Here is an 11864-nt window from a genome sequence, read left to right as displayed (position 1 = left end):
GATGAGCTTTTAAACAGTCTTTCTTGTACCTAGATGAGGCCACATTTTGACAACTTGACTCCGCAGCAAAGAGAGATCCAGGGTCCTGGGTGCCTTGTCTGGCACCCAGGGACAACCTGGCCGGGGTACCCACTGCACCAGCCCTGCTGAGGCTGCCATGAGACTTTGCCGCAGGCTGGTACCTGGGCTCTTTCTGCAGTGCCAACTCACAAACCTACTTGTTTTTATAGAGATTTATTGAGATATAACTCACATGCCACACAATTCACCCACTTAAGGTGTTTTAGTGGGTTCAGCGGGTTTTAGAGTATTCAGACGCTCAGCCATCACCACTATCAACTTTAGAACATGTTGCTCACCCCTCAGAAACCCTTTACCCGTAAGAATTGCTCGCTTTTCTCCCAACCCCCCGCCGCTGGCCAGTACTCACCTAATTTCTGTTTGTATAAACAAGCCCATTCTGGAAATGTCACATAAATGGACTATAAAATAGGTGGTCTTTTGCGACGGGCCACACCTATGTTTTTCTTTTTTTTTTTTTTAATTGAAGTATAGTTTATTTACAATGTTGTGTTAGTTTCAGGTGTACAGCATAGTGATTCAGTTATTCTTTTTCAGATTCTTTTCCCTTATAGGTTATTATAAAATATTGAGTAGAGTTCCCTGTGCTATACAGTAGGTCCTTGTTGGTTTTCTCTTTTATATACAGTAATGTGTGTATGTTAATCCCAAACTCCTAATTTATCCCTCCCCCCTTTCCCTTTTGGTAACCGTAAGTTTGTTTTCTATGCCTATGGGTCTATTTGTTTTGCAAATAAGTTCATTTCTATCTTTTTTTTTTTTGAGATTTCACATATAAGCAATATCATATGATATTTGTCTTTCTCTGTCTGGCTTACTTCACTTAGTATGACAATCTCTAGGTCCATCCATGTTGCTGAAAATGGCATTATTTCATTCTTTTTTATGGCTGAGTAATATTCCATTGTATATATGTACCACATCTGCTTTATCCGTTCATCTGTCGATGGACATTTAGGTTGTTTCCATGTCCTGGCTCTTGTGAATAGTGCTGCAATGAACATTGGGGTGCATGTATCTGTTCAAGTTAGAGTTTTCTCTAGATATATGCCCAAGTGGGATTGCGGGATCATATGGCAACCCTATTTTTAGTTTTTTAAGGAACTTCCATACTGTGCCCCATAATGGCTGCACCAATTTACATTCCCACCAGCAGTGTAGGAGGGTTCCCTTTTCTCCGCACCTTCTCCAGCATTTATTATTTGTAGACTTTTTGATGATGGTCATTCTGAGCAGAGTGAGGTAATGCCTCACTGTACTTTTGATTTGCATTTCTCTGATAATTAGCAATGTTGAGCATCTTTTCATGTGCCCGTTGGTCATCTGGATGACTTCTTTGGAGAAATGTCTTTTTTTTTTTTTGAATATATTTATTTATGTATTATTTTTGGCTGTGTTGGGTCTTCGTTTCTGTACAAGGGCTTTCTCTAGTTGCGGCAAGTGGGGGCCGCTCTTCATCGCGGTGCGCGGGCCTCTCACTATCGCGGCCTCTCTTGTTGCGGAGCACAGGCTCCAGACGCGCAGGCTCAGTAGCTGTGGCTCACGGGCCTAGTTGCTCCGCGGCATGTGGGATCTTCCCACACCAGGGCTCGAACCCGTGTCCCCTGCATTGGCAGGCAGATTCTCAACCACTGCGCCACCAGGGAAGCCCAGAAATGTCTTTTTGAAGCAAAGCAAAGGCACCCTCCTCTCTCGAGTGCCCCCCTCTAGCACCCGCTAGCCACCCACACATAGTAGGTTGTGAGAGGTAGGGCCCCAGCTCCCACCTGGTGTGGAGACAGCAGGCTTTTCAGCCACTTCTTTCAAGCTGGACTCTGAAAATCGGTGGGCGAGACCCATAGGGAGGCTCGTGGGAGCTGCCCAGTTCAGATCAGGCTGGCTGAGTTCCAAAGGAAATAGCAGTGATAGTCCTAACAGTGAGTGTAACTACAGCCCCTGTGTGCAGTGCCAGGAGCGCAATTGGACGTAAATATTTTTTGCAGTCTTCACCAGCTTAGACCCTGCAGTCACACTGCTAGATGTGGCAGGGCCAGCATTTGGTCCAGAACCTTGTTCCCAGCTCTCTGTCCTGCGATGTAACCCCATCACTGGCCCTGGGATGGGGAAAGGACAGGAAAGCCCCAGAAACCAGAGGCAGTACCAGCTCTGGGGACCTGCCCCCGGGAGCCCTGATGGTGCAAGGTCATTTTGGAAGATAACCCATGAAGGAACCTGCTTTCGCATCACAAACCTCTTGTAAAAGTATTCTCAAAACATCGGGCCTTAATTCCTTCCCAAAAGAAGTTCATCGCGAGCCCGTCCGTCAGCATCTGTGTCTCTGTGCATCTTCCGCTGGAATGACTCTGCACGGTGCCACCCATCAAGGTGGCCTTGGGAGTATTCGTTCAAACCACTGGTGGCTCATCTGTGACTGATTGAAATCAGACGGATCAGACCTCGAGGCCACTGACATCCATCTGGAGACCACTGACATCCACCTGGAGGACGACACTGACATCCACCTGGAGGACACATGCCTACCTGGAGACCCCTGACAGCCACTCGGCATGTGTCATGAGCACTAACGAGACATGGCCATCTTCACCATAAGCCCCGCCCAGGCTTCAGTTGCTTCCAAATGTCCGACAAGGCAAATCTGACATCCACCAGCTATGGAAATTGCTGTCTTAGACCATCTGTGAGATCAAATACAGTCTGAGAACCCCTCTACAAACATTTTGTCATTCTCTCATTCATTCATTCATTCATTCAACCATTCAACAGCATTTTGAATTCCTGCTTCGTGCCAGGCCATGAGCTGAGGATGCAGTTTGAAGAGGACACATTCCTTTCCTGGTGGAGGCGGGGGTGGGTGGGGAGGGCCAGGAGACACCTACCACCGGGGAGAAGGTGGGTGACAAAAGCGAGTGACAGCAACACATTCAGGCCCTTTGGGCACGAGCTGGGGGGCCTCTACTGAGCCTGGGTAGGTCAGGAAGCAGCCTCTCCCCGCCTCATGCTGGCTGGCTTTGGACCCTAACTAACCACTCAGTAAGCATCATGGGTCCCTCCCACACTCCAAATCTCTCTCATTTTATTTTCCCCAAAGAGTTCCACCTTTGGGCATGTCTTCCCTTTCACCCCACACCCCTCTTTGCCTGGCACCCGAGTTCTGTGCAACAGGCAGGGTAGAGACAACTGGCTCCATTTCACAGGTGAGGAAACTGAGGCACAGAACGTAACCAGTTTGCTCAAGAGCCCACGGGGGGGGAGTGGATGAGCTGAGTTTTGAATCCAGGACCCAAACCCACACACTGCTCCCCCTTTAGTAACCATCAACGAGAAAGAGAAAGCCAAGCAGGCAATGCTATTCTTCTGGATGTAACTTGTAGCCCACAGGGGGTGGTCACACCCAGAGTTTGACAAAAACCGAAAATCTATTTGCCAGACACTGATATAGTACTTGCTATAGGCAATGTGCTCTTTGAAGCATTTTATAAATATTAACTCCTTTAAGCCTCATAACGACCCTAGTGGATTTTCTCAGAGATGAGAAAACAGAGGCACAGAGAGGTCCAGCAACTTGCCTGTAGGTGCTCAGCGGCTTAGGGGCAGAGCCAGGATTCATAGGCAGGGACCCGGGCTTTGGAGTTTGTCTGAACCACCAGGTGCTGCTGTCTAACTCAGGACACCTTGAAGGATAATTACGGCGATTATGTGCTGGGTGGGGAAAAGCTCGTGATAAAATATTAAGTGAAAAAGCAGCACTCAATATTGTATGTGTATTTTGTTTGCAAATAGGAGAAGAATTATAGGCATCCTTTTATATGGAAAACGTGATAGCCATGTATTACCTGGGGCCTGGTCCTGGCAGGGGGCAGACAAAACACAGGACACAAGAGTGATTAGCGTGGAGGAATGGGGGTGAGGAGGGACCTTTTTTCCTCCCATGTTGATCCACCCCATTGTCTTTACAACAAAAATAGCTCGTTTCCCCATGAGTGGGTTTCTTTAAAGTGTCACTTTAAAGAAAATTCCTTTCGGATTCTCCAGGCTCATTCAGGTGCCTGGAGTGAGAGGAAGGGGGCCCATTATCCCGGGCTCGGGACACAGGGACAGGAGTCCCATCTCTGCTGGGCTTTGATCTCAGAATGCATCACCTGAAAGAAAAATGGCCTTTCTCTGGGATGCTAGGACATCCGGATGTAACCAGACCCCACGTGCAGAAGTGCGTGTGAGGCCGGAAGCTCAGGACTCCCACGGACCCCAGCTCCCCAGCAGTGCTTCCACGCAGGCATCTCCCCCAAGTCAGTCGTAGGGACCCCCGGAGGGTCCTGGACCAGCGAGGCAGTCGACCTCGCCCGAGATGCCCCAGCTGCAAACCCACCAGCAAAAGTGCGCTACACACGACCACATCCCGAGTTGTCAGGGGTGGAGGGTGGGGGAGGGTTGGGGGCTGCGGCCACCAGTGCTGTTCACACAGGATGGAAGAGTTTGGGGACACTTCTGCCGTAGCCACCGGTGCATGGCAGGGGTCGCACACTGAAGCTGCCTCGCTACCACGATGAGCGCCACAGGCCATGTGGTCCTGGATGCGGCGGCACACGTAGTGGCTCAGAAGTCAGACTCTGGCCTCAGACCCAGCAGCTCTGTGTCTCCGTTTCCTCATCTGTAAAATGGAGACATAACAGCACCTACTTCATAGGGTCTTTGTGACGATGACCCCCCACGTGCAGTGAGCATTGGAGCAACATCTGCCACCTTCGCTCTCCAGCCCTTGCTGCAGTCCTGTGAGCTGCCTTCTGTCACCCACGCTTTGCAGGGAGGAATCGACATACAGAGAGCGTAAGTGACCGGCCCGCGGTCCCTGGGGGTGGCTTCCTTTCTGGGCCTTTCCTGGGGTCACGCCATCTCCCGGGTCATCACTGGACCCCCAGGTCCTGGGACGCGGCAGGGTCTCCCCCATAGAACTCCAGCAGCTGAGAAATATCCACCAGCTATCTCTCGGACAAAAAGATCTGACAAGAACAAATGGATTCGTTTTTATTTTTATTTACATTTATTTCAAAGGAAAATCCACACCTTTGTCAAGAATAGAGACCAACATCCTTTGCCCTGATTACAATGTAACTATAAAATATTATTATGTAACTATTAAAATAACTGCAAAAAACGGTATTATTGAGTTCTCACCAAGTCGCAGGCTCAGACGCAGGCACTTGCTCTTCCTTTGTAAAAGGGGAGTTGGGGGGTGTGGCATAAAGGCCAACTGCGATTAAGAAAACTTGAACGAGAAGGAAGAGAGCTTTCTCACCATTTTATGCGATTTCAGCTACACCAGCCCCCCTCGGTCCACTGGAATCCCTGTCCCACAGCCAGCGTCTTCCTCATGCCAGCGATGTCCCAAGCCCTGGACCTATGGGCCGGGCTGGGACGATGGGAAAGTGATACAAGCATCCAAGTTTCTGCCCCGAGGTCCCCCCAGTGGGCCTGGGTCTCGTGCCCTGGCAGGCTGCCTTCTACAAGGCCAGGTGGGCCTCCTACTGCCCCTCTTGCCTCCCCCCTCAGAGGTTTTCTCCTTTACCACCTCCACCCACTTCCTTATTTACAGTTGGAGCCAGAGGCCCAGAGAGGGCAAGAGGCTTCTGAAGGTCACACAGCAGGCTAGGGGCCCCAAGGGGCTGGATTCTTCATTTATTGATGATGGCTGCGGCGACCTTAGCTACACAGTGATCTTATCTAATCCTCCCTCACCCTGTGCAGAGGTGGAGACCAGCTCAGAGGGTTGAGTGATGGGTGCAGGATTTGAATCCAGGCCTGGCGCCCTGGCCCCCATCCTCCCTCGGCCCCGCCCTCTCTGAGCCGCACTGCTGGCTGCTCATCGCCCAGCCACAGCCTTTTCCTGGCTTCCTGTCAGGATCAGTGGAGCCCAGCACACTCCCTCTTCAGGGCATGCTGGACTCCAACCGTCTCCGCCCCCCAATTTGTCTGAATTCTGTGGTCTTTAAAAATCCTTCATCTTCAAAGCCGGGAAGAGAAAAGGCTCCAGAGGGGCCAAGGGGACATTGTGAGTGGCCGGGAGAACTTGGCTTAAGTCCCTGAAATGATGACTAATTGGAACCCGGGGGGTGGGATGGGGGTGTGTGTGGTGCTCTCACTGTGAGCGCTGCACCTGGGGGAGCCTTCGGGTGGGCAGGCGGGGCGCGTCCCCTTCCCAAGCTGGTCCAGCCACGAGTCGAGGGCACCACAGCCCAGCTAAGTGGTGTCCACAGCCCCAAGTCAGACATTCCAGCTTTGGTTTGGGAAACCACAGGCGCCCTAAGTGAGCCCCACTGGACTTGGGTTCCTGGGTGGGAGACACTGTAGTCGCGGGTACCAGCTGGGATGGGGGGTTGTAATAACAGCTTTTTGTCCTGGTTTTCCAGGACTGTTGTAACAAAGCACCACAAACTGGGCAGCTTTAAATAAAAGACATTTATTCTCTCACGGTTCTAGAGGGCAGAAGTCTGAAATCAAGGTGTTGGCAGGAACGAGCTCCTTCCAAAGGCTCTGGGGGAGGAGACTTCCTTGTCTCTCCTGGCATCTGGGGGCTCCAGGTGTCCCTTGGCTTGTGGCCGCATCCTTCCATTCTCTGCCTCCGTCTTTATATGGCCTGCTCGATGTGTCTGTGTCTCTATTTTTTCTTCTTACAAGGACATCAGTCATTGGATCAGGGTCCACCCTACGCCAGCATGATCTCCTCTTAACTTGGTCACCTCTGCAAAGACCCTACTTCTAAATAAGGTCCCCTTCACAGGTTCCAGGAGTCGGGACTTGGAGATATCTTTTGTGGGGACACAGTTCTACCTCTACGCTCTCATGGTGGCAAATCCCTTTGCGGGCATCACCGTAGAGAATCCTTCCCACGTAGCAGCCCGAGAGGGAGGTGTGCTGTCATTTTCGTCATTGTTGCTATTTTACAGATGGAGAAATCAAGGCACAGAGCCATGCTCTGACCCGCCAGCCTAGGCACCTTGACTGTGTGGGAAGGGACCGTGATCCTCCCTCCTGGGGGGAGGAGACACCAAGGACATCAGTCCCCTGCCCTCTGGTAGCCCACGGCTCTCCGGTTCCATGCCCCAGGAGTTGCCCACCACACCACACTGCACTCCCTGTCAGCCAAGCTCTTGGCCTTGACGGAGAGAGTTGTGAATTCGTGAAGCTGAGCATCACGGCCAAGGAGCCAAAATGCAATCTGGTCCCAGCTCAGGCAGAGCCTGTTACTTGGCCTTGGACACCTCTCTGGGCCTCAGTTTACCCACTGGGAAAGGAGAAAGAATCTAGGTCTGCACTGTGTCATAACGAAAGCCGTGTGAGATGACTGGGCACTTCGCGTGTGGCCAGCGGGATCGAGGAACACAAGCTCCATTACACTTAATTTTAATTAAAATTTTGATTCAAAAACCGATGATTGATTTGGTTGCTACAAAACTTCTATGTGCATTTGGAACAGCTTGGGTGTGTGAATCTGCTTTTTCAACCTTAGATTTTATGAAAACTAAACACAGATCAAGTATACCCAAAAGAAAATTTTCCACGTGGATTGAGATGTTCCATTAGTGTAAAATGCACACACTTGATTTTGGAGACTTAATAGAAAGAAAAGAATTGGAAATGGCTCATTGGTATTTTCTACATTAATAACATATTGAAATGACACTATTTTGGATGTCTCCGGTTACATAACATATATTATTGAAGTTAGTGCCACCTGTTTCACTTTACTTGTTTGAAGGTGGCTGCTAAAAAAATGGGAAAATTGCAGTATATTCTTTTTTAAATTTTTTTAAATTAGAATATAGTTGATTTACAATATCATGTAAATTTCAGGTGTACAGCGCAGTGATTCAGTTATATATATATATGTATATATATATATTCTTTTTCAGGTTCTTTTCCCTCATAGGTTATTATATAATACTGAGTATAGTTCCCTGTGCTATTCAGTAGGTCTTTGTTGGTTACCTATTTTGTACATAATAGTGTGTATATGTGAATCCCAGCCTCCTAATTTATCCCTCCCCCCACCCCCCTTTCCCCTTTGGTAACCACAAGTTTGTTTTCTGTGTCTGGAGTCTCTTTCTATTTTGGAAATAAGTGATTGGACAGGGCAGGTTCAGATCAGGGGGTCTGCATCAATGATTTACCTTCTCTTGCAGGCGGGCTATTGCAGGAGACCCTCCACGTCGACCAGCAGTCGTAGGGAGGGGCCTCCGAGGGGAGCTGGAGGCTGGGGGTGTCTGGGCTGTGCCAAGGCTCCCACGCTGCCCCAGCATTACCTACCATTAGTGGGGTGGCCGAAGGATTAACACCCAAACCAGGACAGTGGGAGGGGGTGCTGGGACACTACCAGGCTGTCCTGGGCAGACCGGACGTAAGGGCCCTGTGACGGAGACTTCACAGCACAGCTGCACTCTCCCCTCCCCAGGGAAGCCTTCCGAGACCCCACTCCCACCCCGTGTCCCCTGGAAATCATCCAGCAACATGGATCATGGATGGACTTGGAGGGCATTATGCTAAGTGAAATATGTCAGACAGATACAAATACGAAAGACAAATACTGTTATGATATCACTTATATGTGGAATCTAAGACATACACCAAACTAGTGAACATAACAGAAAAGAAGCAGACTCACAGATATAGAGAACAAACTAGTGGTTACCAGTGGGGAGAGGGAAAGGAGGAAGGGAAAGATAGGGGTAGGGGATTAGGAGGTACGAACTACTAGGTAAAAAATAATCTACAAGGATATGTTGTACAACATGGGGGATATAGCCAATATGTTATAATAACTATAAATGGAGTATAACCTTTAAAAAGTGTGAATCACTATATTATACACCTGTAATTTATATAATATTATACCTCAACTATACTTCAATTCAAAGAATTAGTTTACTGTGCTGAGTCTGTAATGCCTAGAAAAGATAGCTTAAGCCGACTTGGTGTTTGGTTAGTGAAGAGTGTTGCTTTAAGCGTGGTTAAATGCGACGTGTAGAGTATTCACACAGCACCCAGGCAAACGAGATTCTAGGCTGATCTTTCATTGGGAAAAAGCATTTAATCTCTTTGGGCTTAAGCCTCTTCATCTTGGACCATAAATACTTATTAGAACAAATATTTCCTAAAATTCTCCTAGTATACAATGTTACAAAATAAAAGTAGTTTATTAATGACAGAAAAAAAAAGCCATAGGCCTGAGCAGATTCAGGGGGCGGGGAAATAGCCTCTACCTCCTGTGGGAGGAGCTTCAAAGCCACATGGCAAAGGGTTGTGGCTACAGGGACGGGCCAATCAGGTGTGGAGGTGCTGCTTCTTTGTATACCGTGTACGCCAAGCGCCATCCTGAGAATCTGAAGGATGTTGTGGACCTGCCCTCATCCCAACACCCCCGTGTGTGTACACACAGCATTTCGTGTACAATTTTAGGGTGTTCATGCACCCTTGTTTCTGGCCCATCCGTGGAACTCCCCTGTGTGAATCAGCCCTGGGCATCAGGGCTGCAGCCATCGGGGGTCCACTGGGAGGCCCAGCTGAGGGCTGGTGGCGAACCCCCTTCTCCCCAGTGGTGGACAGTCCCGGTTCCCGTTGCCGTATTACAGACAACCCAACACTCAGGGGCACACACCCAGCGTCCCACGATGCTCTCAGGTCCTGCGGGTCAGACCCCGGTGCGACACAGTGTAGGCAGCTTGTCTCCCCAGGCCTCAGCTGGGGAGACCGGGTGGCTGGGCCCTGGGATCATCCGGAGGCCCCTGGGGGAAGCTGGGCTCTGCTGGGCCTGCCGTGGGGCTTAAATTTCTCCCGATGTGGCCGTTGGGTTCCGGAGGGCGTGTCCCCAGAGCAGCGCTGCAGGAGGGTGAGGCAGGAGCGGCCCCTTTGCCTTTCCTCTTTTTAACTTTATGGAGGAGTAATCGACAAATATAATTGGGTATGCTTGAAGTGCGCAACGTGATGACGTGATATACACACACAGGGTGGGATGATTTCCAAGATGGAGATAATCAGCACATCCATCTCACACACTGAACTCTTCTTCTGTGTGGAGTGAGAACGCTTAAGATCTACTCTGAGCCACGTTCAGTCTACGACACCGAGTTACTAGCTGTGGTCTCCATGCCGTGCGTTAGAGCCTCAGCAATTACTCTTCTTGTGACTGAAATACGTGCCCTCCGATGCAGCTCCTTTCCCCCCAGCCAGCCCTAGCCATCACCCACCATCACGCCCACCACTCTCTTCTGGTGAGCGTGAGCCCACCCGGACTCAAGGGGAGGGGACACAGAGCCCTCCTCTCATTGAAAGGCTTCTCAATCACCTTGAAGCAATTTCTAAAGCCTGGCAATGACTCTCCGAGGGCAAGCTGCAGGGAGAGGCACCCACTCGGCACCTCCCACTGGGGGTGATGGGAGCTGACGGAGAGCGCTTCCCAGACCCCCAGAGATATGGGCCACCACCACGGGCCTGGCTCCCAGGCCACCCTGAGCCTCCCTGCCCCCCGCCCTTCCAGGGGATGGGGTCTCTGTTTTCCCAGTCCTGGGGTGCTCCCTTGCTCAACCTAGCAAATGGTGAGCCCTCCCTTCCTGTTTTAAGTAGGCAGCCAGGACAGACTGCCTGGTGCCACGGTCCTTCCCAGCTAAGCAGAGACTCGGGGTCCCTCTGCTGGGTTCTAAGCCCAGCCCTGCCATTCACGGCTCTCCCCCAAGTCACTCAATCCAGAGCCTCAGGGGTCTCGGGGTAAAATGGAGATAATGACAGTTCTTCCCTCTGGGGATGATTAAGTGTGAACTGCTTAGCACATGGCCTGGGACACGGCAAGTGCCAGACGTCAGATGTTATTATCATCAGAAAGATCAAAGTTTTGAAGTTTCCCTGGACCCTTTCCCACGATCCCCCATCTGTCCTAAATCCATAACCTTCTTTGCAGCAAGGTATCTGCCTCGAAGAGGCTCCTAACAGAAGGACCTTTGCTTCGGGAGCAGTTCACCCAGGACTCCTTGAATCCCACACCCCCTGGTCTTGAGACCCTTGGGGCACCTGGTTCCTGTCATATTGAGGAGCTGGCGGCGTCAGTGCCCCCATTTTACAGGGGAAGAAACCGAGCTCAGAGTGTGAAGTGAGTTGCCCAAGGTCGCTTTGCCACGGAAAGGAGGCCCCAGGATCAGAAACCGACTGTGTGATCCCAGAGTCAGCACGCGTAGCCACTGGCTGCCCTGTCTCCGGCCAATCACAGGTCAACCGCATCCAACAACTGTCACAGAAGCAGTGTGTGGGTCGAGTGCCCTCGACGGGCCAGGATGGCACCAAGCCCTCTTTGCAGACCATCTCATTTCATCCTTCAACAACCCCATGGGGTCTATTTGATCATGACGCCCTCTTAGCAGAGAAGGAGCCCAAAGCAGAGACAGGCTAAATAGCCCCAGGTCCTGCCACAGTTTGAACCTGGATGGTCTGAGCTCACGCGTTATTCATCTCGGGACCATCCTGCACCAACATCCAGCAAGCAAATGAAGGGGAGGATTTAAAAACAGAAAGTAACCATTCTAAAACTAGTTCACATGCGTCGTGGACGCATCCTGTGCTTTGCTAAGTGCTGATGGGCATCAGACGTGACCCTCACAGCGCCCTGCGAAAATGAGTAGACCCAGGATCTCATTCTACAGATGAGGAAACTGAGGCTCAGAGGATCTAGATAGTTGATTTCAGGGCCTGTCTATGTTAATTTCCACGCGGCCCCGCACTGCTGACTGGCAAGCAAAGGGGAA

Source organism: Balaenoptera borealis (genome assembly GCF_965194805.1).
Source record: "Balaenoptera borealis genome assembly, chromosome: 11".
NCBI classification, from domain to species: Eukaryota; Metazoa; Chordata; class Mammalia; order Artiodactyla; family Balaenopteridae; genus Balaenoptera; species Balaenoptera borealis.
This window is presented reverse-complemented; position numbering follows the sequence as displayed.